This window comes from Lynx canadensis, chromosome B3 (genome assembly GCF_007474595.2).
Source record: "Lynx canadensis isolate LIC74 chromosome B3, mLynCan4.pri.v2, whole genome shotgun sequence".
NCBI lineage: Eukaryota > Metazoa > Chordata > Mammalia > Carnivora > Felidae > Lynx > Lynx canadensis.
The window spans coordinates 70,143,507-70,163,414 of record NC_044308.2 but is presented as its reverse complement, the minus strand read 5'-3'; the positions used below and the strand labels follow the sequence as shown (position 1 = coordinate 70,163,414).

Sequence of the window (19,908 nt, the reverse complement as noted above, 5' to 3'; positions counted from 1 at the left end):
GAACACACAATGTGTGGATATTTTAAAATATGGATATTCTGGAATACAAAAAGACACACATTTAGTATGTTCCCAACTGTATAAAATAAATAAAAATATTTTAACGACCAACAGAAAAGTCAGTAAAAATAAAAGATTATTTTTTTTCTTAGTCACAGGAAAATTAGGTGTTTTTCCCTGTTTTTCTATTTTCTTTATTTTCCAAATGTTAAAAAAATCCTTTATTGAACAAGTGGTCTTAATTTGACACATTTCAATAGATAGGAAAAATATTCTCGTCAATCAGAGTGGTATATTTGATAGAAAAATCAATATATTAACTCTACAAGGAGAAGGTCTAACTTTAAAAAGTGGGAAGGCATGCACAGGTAACTAACACCAGGAACAGCAACAACACATACAACTGGCCAATAAACATATTTATTGATATTTAGTCTCATCATCATCAGTGATCATCATCAATCTTCATTGTTTTGTGTTTTACTGATCAACAGAGAAAGAGAATTCTCAGTATTATCAAGGTTTCAAAAAAAAGTTTCTCTTACACATTGATGAAGGGATTATGAATTGATATTTGTTAGAATTTAAAATGTACAAATCTATTCCTAGAAGTACTAGCGTAAGAGCAAATATTATGTACATGCAGCACATATGTTCATATAATATATGTGTATTTACAAACAGATACACACATGTATACAAATAATAGAATGTTGTTGGCCCATGTCAATCAATAGAAAAGGTATTAATCACATTTTAGTATATTTATATAATGGAATACCCTGAAGTTCTTAAAATCAACTAAATAATTCTACACATACAGATCTGGAAAGATTTAAATTTTACGTGAAAAGAAACTGCATAAAATTAATATGAAACTTTGTGTTTGAATAAAAAAATTCTCCAAGAAAGAATACAAAATATTATAAATAGTAAGTCCTGAAAAGTAAGGTTACATGTGGCTTTCACTTCCTCAAGTCTGTATTTCTGTTCTGTTTAAATGATCTGAAACAACTTAAATTGTTTTTGACTTAAAAAGTATGATTTTTAAATACAAAATAAGGGGTTCAAGATGTACACCCTTTCAAATTCAGATTATAGTGATATCAATATTCAAATAAGCATTTAAAAATTGAAATAAAATTTTACAAATGTGTGAACAACTGTATAGTCATAAAAGTATCACAACCGTCACTTTAAAAATGTTCTCAGAGATTCATTGCCATGATAAAGTGACTTGTGAGCAGTCTATTGCTATTGTTTAGTTGATGGATACTAGTAAGAAAGGAGAGGGTAGGAAAAGGCAGGAGAAGGGAGGAGCGAGAAAGGACAGGAGCAATGAAAGAAAAGAAAGAGAGAGGAATAGAAGCAAGGATTACCATAAAGGTTTTAAGAGAGGCAGTTAACATACATACCAGGAGAATATTTCCTGTTTCTTCTGTCACCTACTTACTGCTTAAAATTACACAGTAATTTTTCCTGCTCTCTCAACATCACAGCATTTTGGCATATAAAACTCTTGGGAGCTGTCTATAGCCCATCTTTCTTGCACCTCACAAATGTCATGAACTACCTTGCTCCTTCATGAATGCTCAGCTTTACCCATACTTTTGTTCTGCACTTAAGGCACCCTGACTTTTTTCATTTAGCTGATTATTTCTTATTATAAAAATTCATTCCATCTATTCCACAACTAGTCAATGATGTCTCACTCTCCTCCAGTCTGGATTAGATATTCCCCTTCTATGCTTTCACATCATACTTGCAAACCTTTCATAATTTTTCATGATAATATAATTTACACTTAAATAGTCTCTCCATCACCCCTGCTAGGTCTATGAGCTTCTTGAGAGAAGGGACTGTGCTTAGTCATAAATGCTGGCCCATGTAAGTGTTGTGAGTTTGGGGAAAAAGATGAGTGGTTGGATGGATGTGGGCATGCATATGTATATAAATGCATGGATAGTTGATGGTAATGGTTTTGTGATAAAGACTTTGATTTTATACTTTATTCCTATTGAAAACTGATTCCAGTAGAATAGAAAACAATTTCCACTCTAGAAATTGCCACAAATATATGGCAGGTATAAGGTTACTCACATTAAAACCAGTTGCTAAGATCTTTTCTAGTCTCTATCCAAATGTAATACAATCAAGACTCAGAAATTTCCCTGTAAATCAAGACATAATCTAGGCATATGGAGCAATACATACAGCCTGAAATGAAAATTCTCACTTCCCTTGGAGAGACCAGCACCACTGGGTGTCCAAAAAGTGCTTGTCAAATTGGAAAACAGAAATGGAGATTTATTAGTTTTATTATTTTTTTAAATTTTATTTATTTATTTCTGGGAGAGAGAGAGCACAAGCAAGGGAGGGGCAGAGAGGGAGACACAGAATCTGAAGCAGGCTCCAGGCTCTGAGCTGTCAACACAGAACCCAACACGGGGCTCGAATCCACAAACCATGAGATCATGACCTGAGCCGAAGTTGGTCGCTTAACCGACTGAGCCACCCAGGTGGCCCCAGAAATGGAGATTTGAAAAAAAAGGAAAGAGGGAGAGATTTTCTAATGTTGTGCCATAAATGTATACACTGTTAGGATAAAAAGAATAGCCAATAATTTTAGCAGGCTATTGACATAATATCTCCACTTACCTGGCCAAAAAAAAATTTTTTTTAACCCAGAAAGTAATATTTTCACTGTTACTGGATCTTTTAAAAAAATGTTTCCCTCTTTGATGCTATATGGGTAGTGCTTCTCACAGCTGCTCCTGCTCTAACAATAATCTAACAACACCTTTTCGGGACCACTTAATGGTTCCATGACCTGAGTCCCCAAGCCATTCATCATGGGAGTTTTACTTAATTCTCATGGCATGGCATTAAGAGAAGGAAAGAGTATTAGAAGTTTGGTTAAATAAGTAAATGGAAAGCAAAGGAAACTGCGTATAATAAACTATGACAGCAAAATATCTTTAAGGAAAGTTAGCATCTTCTAAAATTTTAATGTCTATTTATAAACTAATTATCATATAGATCAAATACCAGTGAAAAAGGAATAGTTATTAACAAATTCATTAAGAATCATTTAGGATATTTTTGAAAGCATATCCATGGACTATCCTTGGAAACACTGTACTTGCTTTTTACCTTATTTATACAATTAACATCCCCATTTTAGAGATACTAATATTATATACCAGAAAAAGACTAAACATGTTGGCAAAGGTCACTATGCTAGAGTCAGATCTATATTCAAAAACCGTTATTTTTTAATTTCAAAGTACATGGATTTAATCCTACACTCTACTGCATCCTTTTATATGATTGCTATAACATAAAAATAAGAACTTACAGATTTGTCTTTTAAATTTTCTGAGTGTTTTTTTTTTTATATTTTTATGAAATTTATTGACAAATTGGTTTCCATACAACACCCAGTGCTCATCCCAAAAGGTGCCCTCCTCAATACCCATCACCCACCCTCCCCTCCCTCCCACCCCCCATCAACCCTCTTCTGAGTGTTTTTACACATATTATCTCATTTATTTTTTCAAACAAAATGGTGAGATGGAAATGCAATATTCCTCCCTATAAGATGAAGAAACAGGTTGTCAGTTATATCCAGTTAATAGCAGAAAATAGTTAGAATTCATGTTCCTTGGGATTCAGTGCAGTGATCTTTTTATTCATTAACTGAATGCAGACATACTGAATGTCTCTAACTGCTTAGAAAAGCAATGTCTGTTTTTAAGACACAAAGAAGAAAAAATATCACACATTCTCGTATCTTGTAACACTACTATAAGAGCTCCATTTCAACATATTGTTCTAATAAACTTGATTGTTATTAAATTGTTAATAATTATTCTCATTATATAAAATTTTTTAAACTAAATTCTACATAATATCTGACCTGGAGAGTTTAAAATGAGCAAAAACTTAGTGTGTGAATTTTAACATACTTTTTAAGATCAAAACTGAATTTTCACCTAAATATCTAGCAGAGGGAAAGGTAAACCTAAGCCAACTATGACTGAAAAACAATATGCCAAAATAAAGTAGACAACTAAAATCTTAATTCATAATAGAGAATAATATGTCCTCATTTATCTTTCTCAGGTATTTAATTTTATTGAGGGAAAATTCACACAACACAAGATCATTTGAAGGGTAGAATCCAATGGCACAATTCTGTGCAACCACAACTTCTATCTAGTTCCAAAATATTTCCATCACCCCAAGGAAAACTCCATATCCATCGAGCAGTCACTGGCCATTCCTCTCTTCCAGCTCCTGACAAACACTAATCTGCTTTCTGTCTCCATGCACTTACCAATTCTGAATATTTCATATAAATAAAATCAAAACAATATGTGACCTTTAATGTCTGGCTTCTTTCATTTAGAATTTTCAAGTTTATATATATTGAAGTGTATATCAGTACATTTCTTTTTATGATTGAGTAATATCCCTTTGTGTGGATAAACCACATTTGTTTCTCCATTCATCAGATGATAAACATTTGCATTGTTTCCACCTTTGGCTATTGTGAAAAGTTCTACTAAAAATATACATGCACAAGATTTTTTTTTACCTGTTTTCAAATATTTTGTATAAATACCTAGGAGTAGAATTAATGGGTTATATGCTGTAGAATTAATGGATTATATGGTAATTCCCTGTTTAACTTTTTAAGGAAATGCAATACTGTTTTCCACAGTGGGTGTCCCTTTTTATATTCATACTAATGATGCACAAAAGTTCTAATTTCTCCACATCCTAGCCAACACTCATTTTGTTTTTTTGTTTTTTTTTTCTTGCTAATAGACAACTTAATGGTCAAAAGGCGGTATTTCATTGTGGTTTTGACTTATAATTCCCTAATGACTAACAATGTGGAATATCTTTTCATGTGTTTGTTGGCCATTTGTATATCTTCATTGGAGAAATGTCTATTCGGGGGCTCCTGGGTGGCGCAGTTGGTTGAGCGTCCGACTTCAGCCAGGTCACGATCTCGCGGTCCGTGAGTTCGAGCCCCGCGTCAGGCTCTGGGCTGATGGCTCAGAGCCTGGAGCCTGTTTCTGATTCTGTGTCTCCCTCTCTCTCTGACCCTCCCCCGTTCATGCTCTGTCTCTCTCTGTCCCATAAATAAATAAACGTTGAGAAATGTCTATTCGGGTCTTTTGCCCATTTTTATTGAGTTGGTTTTTATTTTTACTGTTGAGTTATAAGAGTTCCTTAAATATTGTCAATAGAAGACCCTTATCAGATATATGACTTGCAAATATTTTCTCCAATTCTATCTAACATACTATCTTTTCACTTTCTTGATATTGTACTTTGATACACAATTATTTATTTATTTTTTCTTGATGTCATACCTCCTTAGGCTGTTCTTGGCTGTAATACTTACCTAGACTTTCTATGTATTTAATGACCTTGACAGTTTTAAGGAGCACTGGCCATAAATGTTGTAGGATACCCTTCTATTGGAATGTATTTGATTTTTTTTTTCATGATTAGACCAGAGTCATGGATTTGGGGGAGGAACACCACAAATAAAGTGCCATTTTAATCACCTCCTATCAAGGTTATATTCATTTCTCGTGGCCTTGATTATCAGGCTGAAATAGTGTTTGTCAGTTTTCTTCATTGTAAAGTTACTTTTCCCTGCTTTCCATACTGTACACTTTGGAAAGAAGTCATCATGCTGAACCCGTATTTAAGAAATGAGGGGTTATGTTCCTCCAGGTTTAGGTTTAGGTTAGAGTGTCTACATAATTTACTTGTAATTCTTCTGTATGGAAAATTTCTACCCTACTTATTAATTTATTCAATCATTTATATCAATATGGGCTCATGGATATTTATTTTATAATTTGGATTAAGATACTTATTTGGATTAAATATTATTTTATTTTGTTGTACAAATTTTTTCAGTTTAGCCCAGTGGGAGCTCTTTCATTTGGTTCCTGATATACCCTGATATCCTCCATCAAATGGGTGAGTGTGTATATATTTGAACATTTCCTTATTTTCTGGCATTACAGAATGTTCCAGGCTTATCTTGTGTATTTCTGCCCTATTTCTATAGTCAGCCACTTCTCCAAGGATGTCTGGTTCCTTTTACTGGAGATGATATTAGAAACAAACATCTGGGCACTACACATGCTCGTTGTTGCCAGGGCATCATTCCTTTTAGGTTCTCATTGATGACACAGTATGCATAAAACCACATATCGAAAATTATCCTATCATATAGAATAGTATCACTGCACTGAAATCTCCTGTACCTCACCTATTCATCCACCCCACTGAACCCCTGAACCCTTGATAACCACACATCTTTTCACTGTCTCCATAGTTTTGCATTTTCCATAATGTCATATAGATGGAATAAGTATGCAGCCTTCTCAGATTTGCTGCTTTCACTTAGCAATATACACTTCAGTTTCCTGAATATACATTCATGATATGATACCTTATTTTATTTATTGCTAAATAATCCATTGTATGATATACCACAGTTTTTTTAATCCATTCACCTATTGAAGGACATCTTGGTTTTCTATAGTTTTTGGTAATTATGAATAAAGTTCCTATATACATGCAGTTTTTATGGGAACATAAGTTTTTAACCAATCTGGTAAATACCTAGGAATACTATCGCTTTATCTTATGGTAATATTATCATCAGCTTTGTAAGAAACTACCAAAATGTATGTCCCATTTCCTATTTCCACCAGCAGTGAATGAGAGTTTTGAAAAAAATTTTTCAGTTTTATTGAGGTATAAAAGAAAGACAAATACTACATGGTATCACCAATATGTGAAATAAAAGAAAAAAGCATAGAAACAAAGAGTACAAAGTGGTTGCAAGGGGCTGGGTAGGGGAGGGGAGGAGGAAATAGGGAGATGTTGGTAAAAATACAAACTTTCAGCTATAAGATGAATAAGGTATGAAGATCTAATGTAAAACAAGGTTACTATAGTTGATCACAGTGTATTGTATAATTGAAAGTTGCTAAAGGAGTAGAACTTAAGTGTTCTCACAAAAAAATTAAATAAATATGTAAAGTGATGGATGTGTTAATTAATGTTTTTATCATGATGAGGATAATGTTTTTACAATGTATATGTATGTCAAATCACCACGATGCACACTTTAAACTTCTTACAGTTTTGTTAAAGAGAGTTCCTCTTGCTCTGCATCCTTGCTACCATTTAATGTTGTCAGTTTTTTAAGCCAATTGAATAGGTGTACAGTTGTATCTCATTTGTTGTCAAAAGTTGAAATTCCTCAATGACAAATGATGTTGTGTCTTTTCATGTGTATGTGTGTGTGGGGGTGTGTTTGTTTCTCTGTTTGTTTTGCCATCTGTATATCTTTTATGGTGGGGTTTGGTCTGTTTAGAATTTTTGCCCATTTTGTAATCGACCTGTTTATTTTCTGAGGGTTGAGCTTTAAGAATTCCTTGTATATTTTGGATATATTTCTTTATCAAATATGTGTTTTCCAACGATTTTCTCCCAATCCTTGGTTTGTCTTTCAATTCTCTTACCATGGTCTTTCACAGAACAGAAGTTTTTAAATTTTAGAAAGTTCCACTTATCAATTTTTTCTTCCATGTATCATGTTTTTTTGGAATTGTGTCAAAAAACTCCTCTCCAAATCCAAGATCACTGAAATTTTGTCCTCTTTAACTTCTGGATGTTTTGGAGTTTTGCAATTTATATTTAATTGTATGATCCATTTTTAGTCATTTTAGTGAAAGACAAAAGGCCTATGTTTTCATTCCTTTTCTGCATATGAATGTCATATTATCCCAAAACCATTGAAAAGACTATCATTTCTCCACTGAATTGCCTTTGCTCCTTTGTCAAAGACCAGTTGACTGTTTTCATGGGTCTATTTATAGACTGTCTCCTCTCCTCCATTGCCATACATGTCAATTTTTACACTAATGCCACATTATCTTGGTTACTGTAACTTTATAGCAGTCCTTGAATTCAAGTAGTAGCTATCTCCTACTTTGCTCTTTTTCTGTATTGTGTTGTGTATCCAGATTTTTTTCTTTCCATATAAAGTTTAGAATCAATTTGTCAAAGTTCACAAAACAGCTTGCTGAGGTTTGGGTTGGGATCGCATTAACTCTCTAGATCAAGTTAGGAATAATCCACATCTTAACAATATTCTCCACTATTCAGATATTCTTTGATATCTTTTTTTTACTTTTTTTTTTAACATTTATTCATTTTTGAGAGACAGAGACAGAACATGAATTGGGGAGGGGCAGAGAGAGCTTGAGACATAGAATCCAATGCAGGCTCCAGGCTCTGAGCTGCCAGCATAGAGCCCCACATGGGGCTTGAACTAACAGACCATGAGATCATGACCTGAGATGAAGTTGGATGCTTAACTGACTGAGCCACCCAGACACCCTGAGTCTTTGGCATCTTAACAGAGTTTTATAACTTTCTGCAAATATATCACATATATATTTCATAGGATTTTACCTAAATGTTTCATTTTTCATGGTAATATAAATGGTATTGTTTAATTTTAGATTCCAATTGTGTAGGGCCGTATATAGGAAAACAATTTACTTTGGGATATGAATTTTGTTTTTATGACATTGCTATAATTGCTTATTAGTTCCAGGAGGATTTCTTCTCATTTGTTTGGTATTTTCTACGTAGAAAATTATGTTATCTGTGAACAAACGCAGTTTTATTTCTTTGTTCTGAGTCTACATACCCAATATTTTTCTAGTCTTATTGCACTAGTGAGGGCTTCCAGTATAATGTTGAATAGGAGAAATGAAATATTGTTGCAGTATTAGGGGGTAAACAACCAGATTCTCCCTCTCAAGTGAGATGTTAGCTGTTTTAGTTGTTGGTTTTCATAATTGTTTTTTCACCAAATTGAGAAAATTCTCCTCTATTGTTAGTTTGCTGAAAGTTTTCACCATGAATGGGTGTTGGATTTTATCAAACACAAAATGCACCAAATATTTTAATGTATCACCTCATATGATCATGCGATTTTTGTTCTTTAGCTTGTTATAATTTAATTGCTTTTCAAATGTTCAAGACTTGTGTAACTAGAATAACTCCCCATCGGTCTTGGGTATAATCTTTTTAAATATTGTTGATTTAGATTTGCTAATATTTTGTTAGGGATTTTGCATGTATGTTCATGAAAGATATTGGTCTCCAGTTTTTCTTTCTCATAATGTCAACATCTGATTTGGGTATAAGAATAATACTAGAAGGGGCACTTGGATGGCTCAGTCAGTTAAGTCTCAGACTCTTCATCTCATCTCAGGTCATGATCTCACCATTCTTGAGTTCAAGCCCCGCATTGGGCTATGCACTGTCAGTGCCAAGCCTGCTTCGAATTCTCTCTCCCTCTCTCTCTGTCCCTCTCCCACTCATCCTCTCTCTCTCACTCTCTCAAAATAAATAAATAAACTTTTTTCTTAAAACAAAGAATAATGCTAGAAAGCATTCCCTTTGCTTTTTATTTTTGGAAGAAATTGTAGAGAATTAGTATCATTTATTCCATAAATGTTTGGCAAATTCACCAGTGAAATGAATTGGGCAAGTTGCATTTTTTGAAGGTTATTCATTATTGATTCATTTTTTTATTACAGATAAGCCTATCATATTATCTATTTCTCTATTAGGTAAGTTTTGGTAGTTTGTGTCTTTCAAGGAATTAATTGATGCATTTCATCTAAGGTATCAAATTTGTGGGCTTAAGGTTGTTAAAAAATATCTCCTTATTATTCTTTTAGTATTCGTGGAATCATTAGTAATGACCCTTCTTTTATTTCTAATATTGGTATTTGTGTCTTCTCTCTCTTTCTTTTGTTTGCCAGGCTGGAAGTTTATTACTTTCATTGATTTGCTTAAAAAACTACCTTTTTAATGTTGTTGGTTTTTTCTATTTTGTTTTAAATTTTATTGATTTCTGCTCAAATATTTATGTCTTTTTTTCACTTGCTTTAGGCTTAACTTGTTCTTTCTCTTTTTTTTCAGTTTCCTAACATGTAAGCTTTAAAGTACTGAGTTTAGATCTTTTATCTTTTCTAATATATGAATTCAATGGTATAAATTTCCCTCTAAGTACTTTTTTCATTGTGTTCCACACATTTTGATAAATTGTAGTTTAAAAAATTTTTTTTTAACATTTATTTATTTTTGAGAGAGAGAGCGACACAGAATGAACGGGGGAGGGTCAGAGAGAGAGGGAGACACAGAATCCGAAGCAGGCTCCAGGCTCTGAGCTGTCAGCACAGAGCCTAACACGGGGCTCGAACTCACAGACCACGAGATCATGACCTGTGTCGAAGTTGGGCGCTTAACCAACTGAGACACCCAGGCGCCCCGATAAATTGTAGTTTAATTTCCATGTGGTTAAAAACATTTTTAGGGGCTCCTGGGTGGCTCACTCGGTTAAGTATCCAACTTCGGCTCAGGTCATTATCTCACCGTTCGTTGAGTTTGAGCCCTGCCTCGGGCTCTGTGCTGACAGCTCAGAGCCTGGAGCCTGCTTTGGATTCTGTGTCTCCCTCTCACTCTGTTCCTTCCCTGCTTGCATTCTGTTGTCTCTCTCTCAAAAATAAAGATAGATTTTAAAAAATTAAAAAAAAACATTTTTAATATCTTTTAAGACTTCTTCTTTGATCCATGTGCTATTTAGAATTGTATGGCTTAATCTCCAAATGCATTAGAATGTTCCAGCTATCTTTGTTACTGATTTTTAGTTTCATTCCAATGTGATTTGAGAACATACTTTGTCTGATTTCTACTCTTTTTGAGGTGTGTTTTATGACCCAGAAAGTGATCTATCTTGCTGAACATTCCATGTGAATTGGAAAAGAATGTATATTCTGTTATTGTTGGATGAAGTGATCTATAAATATAATTAGATCAAGCTGATTGATGGTTCCTTTGAGAGCAACTATGAGCTTACTGAAGTTCTGCCTTCTGGATGTATCAATTACTGAAAACAGAGACTTGAAGTTTCCAACTATAATAGTGGATTTGCCTATTTCTCATTGGACTTATATCAAGTTTTGCCTCATGTATTTTCATGGTCTGTTTTTAGGTGCATACAAACTAAGGAATGTTATGTCTTCTTGAAGAATGAGTGATTTCTCTCTGAGAACTTTTTTTTTCTCCTACACTTTTGGAGGATAATTTTGCTGAACATAGAAATCTAGATTAATTTTTTTAACAAGGTAAATATTTCACTTCACTCTTTCAACCATAACATGGGTATGACAAGAAGTCTGATGGAATTCTTATCCTTGTTCCTCTATAAATAATGTTTACCCTCCTTGGATTCCTTCAAGATTTTCTCTTTTGTTTTCTACAGTTTGAATATAATATGCCTATGTATAGACTTTTTTCTTGTTTCTTTTTTTTTTCATGTTTGTCATTATTTTTGGAAAATTCTCAAGCCATTATTATTTCAAATATTTCTTCTCCTTTTCCTCTTTCTTTTCCTCTGTTATTCCAATTATACATATATCCTTTTATTATTGTACCCCATTCTTGAATAATATATATGATTATTTTTGTCATTTTTTTCCTTCCAAGTATTTGAATTTGGGAAGTTTCTACTGATGTATCTTCAAGCTCAAAGATTCCATCCTTGTTATGTCCAATCTAGTGATGAGCCTATGAAAGGCATCCTTCATTTGTCTTACCATGTTTTTGATTTCCAGCATTTCCTTTTGATTCATATAGCTTCTATCTCTCTGTTTACCTCACCAATCTGTTTTTGCATATAGTCTACTTTTCCAATTAGAACGCTTTATGTATTAATTATAATTATTTTAAATTCCTTATACAATAATTCCAAAATATGTCATATCTGACTCAGCTTCTGATAATTGCTTTCTCCCAAGATTGTAGTTTCTCTTGCTTTTTATTGTGCTTTGAAATAAACCTGATTTTAAAACACTTTTATTTCTTGTGGCATATATATACATACATACATGTGTGTGCATACACACACACACACACACACATATATATATACACACATATATATACATATATATGTATATACATATACATATACATACACACACACACACACACACACACACACACACATATATAAAATGAGAAGTTGGGAATAAGTTTAGAAATTCCATGGGCTTGCACCAATGGGTTGACAAGGCATGAAGAATTACAAAGCCATAGGATGCTCACACCCAAATTTGGGTAAACAAGATTAGTCAAATAAGGATAGAGAGGGCGGGGCAAAGGCCCCCAAGATAGAGACAAGGGGCAAAAGCCCCAAAACAAATGTATATGGAGTATACAAGGTTAGGTATTCAGGGTGAAAACACCTCCCAATTTAGTACAACAGCAGAAAGTTGCTTTCACAGGAAGGAAGGACCAAATTAGGTAAACAGGTAAATAGGGCTATAGACCATGGTGGGGGGTGAAGCTGCCCAGAGAGGAGCTAATTAGCAAAAGAAAGGTGCCTTGTTAACCCTGAGGCAGCATGGTTTATTTGTCTTATCCCCTAGGCTGGCTAAGATAAACAGACACAGAGCCTCTTGTCTGCAGTTAACATCCATCTGCCCTGAGCCAGGATTTTTATATTGACCTAAACCCCTAACACTGTATATCTTCAAAACCCCCTTTCCCTCACACCCATGAGTTAATGTTCAAAGATTCACTGTCTCTTTGTGCACATCCATCACGCTTGTAAGCCTTCTGATGCTAATAAGTACGGAGCAAGGACCCTTATTCAGGACTCTTGTCTTTTCCTGGACATCTCTCGCATTTTAATCCTGCATCCCACTTTCTTGCTGGACAAGAAAGAACTCTAGACCCAGAGTCTATGACACAATTGAGGCCAGAATTACCCTGAGACCAAAACCAGAAAAAGATACCACACAAAAAAGAAAACTATAGGCCAATAGCCCTGATAAACACAGATGCAAAAATCCCCAACAAAATGCAAATGGTATATAGCAATGCATTAAAAAGATAATTCACCATGATCCAGTGGGATTTATTCTGGGCTGCAAGGGTGGTTCAATATTCACACATCAATCAATGCATAAAGGACATCAACAAACAAAAAAGATAAAAATCAAATTGCCTTATCATTAGATGGGGGGGGGAAGCATTTGATAAAATTCAATGTCCATTCATGATAAAAACTCTCAACCAGATGGGGTTAGGGAAAACATACTTCCACATAATAAAGGCTATATATGAAAAACCATAGCTAACATCATACTCAATGGTGAAAAACAGAGAGCTTTTCCTCTAAGATCAGGAACAAGACAAGGATGTCCACTCTCACCACTTTCATCTGACATAGCACTGAATATGCTATGCCACAATAATCAAACAAGAAAAAGAAATCAGAAGCATCCATATGGGTAAAGAAGAAGTTAAACTGTCACTATATGCAGAAGACATCACACTATACATAGAAAATCCTAAGGACTCCACCAAAAAAAAAAAAAAAAAAACTACAAGAAGTAATAAATGAATTCAGTAAAGTGGCAGGGTACAAAATTAACAGCCAAAATATGGTAGTGTTTCTGTATACTAATAATGATGTAGCAGAAAGAGAAAAACAGAATTTTTTTAAATAACACCATTTACAGTTGCACCAGAAAAATAAAATACCTAGGAATAAACTTAAGTGAGGTGAAAGACCTCTATCCCCAAAACCATAAAACATTGATGAAAGACACTGAAGATGACACAAACAAATGGAAAAATGGAAAGTTATTCCATGCTCAGGTATTGGAAAAAATTAATATTGTTAAAATGTTCATATCACCCAAAGCAATCTACAGATTCAAGGCAATCTCTATCAAAATATCAGCAGCATTATTCACAAAACTAGAATAAGTAATACAATAAACAAATAAATAATAGCCAAAGCAATCCTGAAGAAGACAAGATACCTGGAGGTATCATAATCCCAGATTTCAAGATACATTGCAAAGCTGTAATAATCAAAACAGTATGGTACTGGAGCACCTGGGTGGTTCAGTTAAGAGGCCAACTCTTGATTTAATCACCAAGGTCTCAGGTCATGATCTGAGGGATCTGTTGGTGGGATCGAGCCCTGTGTTGGGCTCTGTGCTGACAGTGTGGAGCCTGCTTAGGATTCTCTCTCTCCCTCTCTCTCTGCCCCTCCCCAACTTGTGCACACACACTCTCTCTCTCTTTCTCTCTGTCTGTCTCTCTCTCTAAAAATAAATAAATAAACCTTAAAAAGACACAATACAAAAACAGATACATAGATCACTGGAACAGAACAGAAAGCCTAGGACAAACCCACACTTGTATGGCCAATCAGTCTATGACAAAGGAGGCAAAAATATCCAACATCAAGACCACCATGTATGAGATATATTCGGTGTCCTACAACATCTGGTGTATAGGAGTCAAGGCCCTGCTGAGGAGCCGGCTGCAGGTCCTGTGCCACACCACCCAGGTGACCAGACAGTTGCTCATCTACACTGGCACGTACATGCCCCAAGTGCTTGGTGACACAGAAGAGCAGACTCCTCCCAGGTCACAGTCCCGACAGAGGTTCACATGTGGATAAGGATGCACACTGCAGGGGACCCAGCTGGCTCGTGACCCTAACATTCCCTCTCAAAAAATGAATTTTGAAGATGCTTATGTTCCAAACCATGTGCACTTATACACTGTGGGTCATGTGTGCTTGGGAGTGGCACCCAGGGGAAGAAAAAGGGATTGATAGCATATGAAATGGGGCTATGTATCAGGATGCCCTGAAGGGAGGAGATACCTAGGGGCTTCTGTGGGGGGAAGAAGAACCAAACGTGTGGTATCTCTGGAGCAACACAAATTATGCGTTAAGCCTCACCTCCTGCAATACACCAATCACAAGAGCTACTTTTAATATGGATTAAAGAAAAATGGAGAGTTTCTTCAACAAATGGTGCTGGGAAAACTAGACACCTACATACAAAAAATAAAACTGGGGATCACTTTCTTATATCCTGCACAAAAATAAATTCAGCATGGATTAAAGACCTAAATGTGAGATCTGAAGCCATAAAAATCCTGGAAGGGAACACAGACAATAATTCCTGACACTAGCCATAGCCACGTTTTTCTAGATATGTCTCCACAGGCAAAGAAACAAAAGCAAAAATACACTATTGGGACTATGCCAAAATAAAAAGCTTTTGCACCGTGTAGGAAACCATCAACAAAACAAAAGACAACTTACTGAATAGGAGAATATATTTGCAAATAATATATCCAGTAAAGGATTAACATAAAAATATATAAAGAACTCATACAACTTAACACCAAAAAACAAACAAACAAATACCCCATTTAAAATATGGGCAGAGGACCTGAATGGACATTACTCCACAGGAGACATAAGATGGACAACAGACACATGAAAAGATACTCAACATCATTAATCATCAGGGAAATGCAAATCAAACCCTCAATGAGATATTACCTCACAGCTGTCAGAATAGCTACAATAAAAAGATAAGAAATAACACGTGTTGGCAATGATGAAGAGAAAAAGGAACCCCCAAACACTATTGGTAGGACTGTAAATTGGTACAACCACTAAGGAGGTTCCTCAAAAAATTAAAAATAGAAACACCATATGATTCCATTTTTCCACTACTGGGTATTTACCCAAAGAAATGAAAACACCTTTTCAAAAAGATATATGCACTCCCATGTTTGGTTTTTTTTTTTTACGTTTATTTACTTGAGAGACAGAGCATGAGCAGGGAGGGGCAGAGAGAGAGGGAGACACAGAATCAGAAGTAGGCTCCAGGCTCTGAGCCATCAGCCCAGAGGCCGACGCAGGGCTTGAACTCACAGACCGCGAGATCGTGACCTGAGCTGAAGTCAGACGCTTAACCGACTGAGCCACCCAGGCGCCCCTGCACTCCCATGTTTATCACAGCATTATTTACAATAGCCCAGATATGGAGCAACCTAAATGCCCATCAATAGACAAATGGATAAAGATGATGTGGTATATATCTATATCTATATCTGTATCTATCTATCTATCTATCTATCTATCTAATAATGGAATATTACTCAGCCAAAGAAAGAATGAGATCTTGCCATTTGTGATGACTTTGATTTTGTTTGACCTGGAAGGTATTTTGCTAAGTGAAATAAGTCTGAGAAAGATAAATACCATATGACTTCACTTATAACATGAAATCTAAAAAAACAAAACAAGTAAATAAACAGAAAGCAGAATGAACCTATAAATACAGAGAACAAACTGATAGTTGCTGGGAGAAGGCAGGCAAAATGGGGGAAGGGGAATAGGAGATATAGGCTTCCACTTATTGAATGAATGTAATGGGATAAAGGCACAGCTTAGGGAATATAGTCAATGGTATATACTACAATGTTGTATGGTGACAGATGGTAGCTACACTTGTGTGCTTTATATCATAGCATGATATAAAGAGAAAGTGAATCACTATGTTGTACATATGAAACTAATGTAATATTATGTGTCAACTCTAGTCAAATAAAAAAATTAACTAATAAAAAATTATTTCCTCTTTCACTCTCTCACAGCACTATATACCTTTTCTTCCACAGAAGTTATGTACAGCTTTCAGTTATTTATTTATTTATTTATTTATTTATTTATTTACATAAGTATTTGTTTGCTATCTGATTTTTCCTCAAAACTCTAAGTTCTTGTCTGAGAAGGAGACAGAACAATGTCTTATCATGCCTGAGAGATATCAGGGATCTATAGAAGCAACCATATTGGGCCCCTGGTTGTTAGCAGAGGCAAAGACAATCATTTTATGGATACTGGGGCTAGAAAGAAAGCAAGGAAGGCAAGAGTGAATACTGGTGTGTTGTATAAACTAAATCGGGTCCACTACTATCACCATTTTACATATTATGCATTTATTTGTTTACCTGAGCTAGATTGGTTGGATACTGTCCAGAAATATACAAAAAAAAAATTAAGGTAATACAAGAATCCCATTTTAGATAAAAGAATATGAGGCTCAGAGTTTGTAACTTGACTAAGTTTGGATAGTTCACAAGTGACAGTGCCAAGTTTCAGGCTACTTTTGCCTGTCTTTAAAACCTGGGCTCCCCGGTTTATACCATTCACTGTCCTCTTTTCATAATACGTCCTCTTTCACGTATTATGCTAATAGGGGTCTCCACTATTTGAAATCACATTCCTTACTCTCGGTATCTTTGGAGAGTCTATCGTTCAATCAAATTAGCCATATCCCATAGTACTTTCACCAATCTGTGCTGCCCATGTTGACCTTTAATCCTTTGAAATTTGTAGTCCTTTAATTGTATAGCACCGTCTGCTGTTCAGTGTCTTACCACTGTTGACTTACCAATCTAATAGCACCTTCTTTAAGGTAAGGGATCTACACTACATATATTTACATCTAGTACTTGTTATAAGATACAGTCTTAACTCAGTCTCTTCCTTGAGTAGACTGCTAGAAAATGATGGGCTAGAAACTAATAGGCACCAAGCAGGTGGGACTCCACCAAACAAAACTTTGTTTTGAAAACAGTAGGTTAGAGAAATCATAACCTTATATGTCCCAGGCTTCTATATCTGGATGGAAAGAAGTTGAAGATAGAAGTAAAATAATCCTTAACAACACAAAAAATGTTATCTCTTAGGGGCTTATGAGGATATCATCAAAATAGTACTGTTAAAAATGTAGGAAGTGGGGGCGCCTGGGTGGCTCAGTTGGCTGAGCATCCAAGATATCCGAGATCTGAGATCCAAGATCTCAGTTCAGGTCTTGACCTCGGGTTGTGATTTCAAGCCCCACTTTTGGCCCCATGCTGGACACGACCCGGCCTGACTCAAGATGCTGCAGGTGCACCTCCTATGCTAGAAAGGCAGAGGGAGGAGGAATAAGGTGGCCTTCCTGCTGAGAGTTTGCCTGCTGGAAACTCAGTGCCTGGATGAGCATCCTGGGGTCTCAGATAAGTTGACACATTGGTGTTAGAATAAGTTCACCCTGAAGTATAAATGTTTTGCAGATTCAGGCCTTTCTGTGCAATATCCTAATAGCCTGTTGATCCTTCATCCACAGGGAAATAAAACTTGAATTGTTCAATCTTCCAAATACATTGCATGAAGAGGCATTGCAGGTGTGGCTGCTTTTGTGTCACATTTGTGTCATTAGGTGACAGAAAGGAAAAGTGGCTTATCCAGGCCCAGTGTTCTGGCTGGTGAACATCTGAATGATTAATAGGTTGACACTTGAAAAAAAAATGTAGGAAGTGGAACACATCCATAATTACACCGCTTAATTCTTCCCTCCTCATTACCTGCGCACAACAATTCTTAGCTCATAGATGTCTTGGTCTTATTTATAATTATACTAATCAGGCTGGGTCTTTCAGTATTTTTTTCATTGTAATGGATTAGGAGCCCCATTGCCTAGCAGCTGGAGAAATACAGAAGTACAAGTTAAAAGCCATTGAAATTTTTAATCTAGTTGTCTATCCAAACTACTCAAGACAAAAAAAAAAGGTATTTTTCAAATATTGTTGAGAAAACAACTTAGAAAAACAACTCAGTTTAAGTTGCCTTACTATTTACTACTTTTTCTTCAAACAAGCAGTTGATGTAAAAAATAATAAAGTCAAATAAAAGAACAGAATTTAATTGCCCCCCTATTATTTCATAGAAGCCCATTTGAATTCAGGTGGTCAACACAAACAAAATTATGAGCAGTCTGCTGATCAGAGACCTCAGTGACACTAATCTATTGCTCAGTCTGGGAGAAGATCCAGGCCAACATTCAACAAGTCTACCTACTACTAAGTAAGTAAATTCCTTTTTGTGTAATAATTACTTAACTCCAAATTACAATTATTTTTGAGTCAGTGGTCTTAGAATGGCCCTTCCTAACATAATCCAGAATCCTAATTTAAGAAATGAATGTCTATGTCTTTTTCCTAACATCCCCTGTGATATATACACATGTATCCCTTTTTAAGTTGGCAACAACTCATTTGCAGACATCGTTATTTAAACTTACCTCCTTCCTCCACCTTAAACATTAGTGAATAGTGTAAATCCAATAGGAATTGTTCTGAGTCTTTTTTTTAAGTTTATTTATTTTCAGAGAGACAGCATGAGCAGGGGAGGGGCAGAGAGAGAAGGAGAAAGAGGGAGAATCCCATGCAGGCTCCACATTGCCGGCACAGAGCCCAATGTGGGGCTTAAATCCATGGACCATGAGATCATGACCTGAGCCGAAGTGAAAGGCTTGACTGAGCACCCAGGCGCCCTCAGTCTTTGTGCTTTGCTTTTCTTTTCTTTTCTTTTCTTTTCTTTTCTTTTCTTTTCTTTCTTTTTTTTTTTTTTTTTTTGAGAGAGAGAGAGAGAGGGAGAGAAACAGTGGGGGAGGGGCAGAGAGAGAGGGGGAGACAGAGTCTGAAGTAGACTTCAGGCTCTGAGCTGTCAGCACAGAACCCTACATGGGGCTCAAACCCACAAACCATGAGATCATGACCCAAGCCAAAGTCAAATGCTTAACCGACTGAGCTACCCAGATGCCTCCAAGTTTTGAGTCTTTTTGAGTTGTGTGCATGTGTTTTCACTCTCATACCTGAGCTTATGCTGTTGTGGGTTCTCTGCTTACTTCTACCAGGCACTTATTCAAGGTTTCATAATCACTCTCATACAGCGTGGCTGATCTACTGGCCAGCAAACATTCTAGTAAAAACCTTAGTCAGCTGTGGATGTTGACAGGTGCTTTAGGATTATGATGTACAATATAATATAGTCCCCAAAGTGACTTGCTAATGTCCAGGATGATTGATTGATAAGTGATTAAAATCCCTGGTAAATCAGGG

General features: G+C 35.6%; 1 non-coding gene across 1 annotated transcript; it reads left to right on the top strand.

The window, feature by feature from the left end:
* The first annotated feature begins 18,170 nt into the window (after positions 1–18,170).
* LOC115517523 lies at positions 18,171–18,305 on the top strand. The gene has a single exon (XR_003969964.1). It is a non-coding gene; the product is annotated as a small nucleolar RNA SNORA17 (small nucleolar RNA).
* The last annotated feature ends 1,603 nt before the right edge of the window (positions 18,306–19,908 follow it).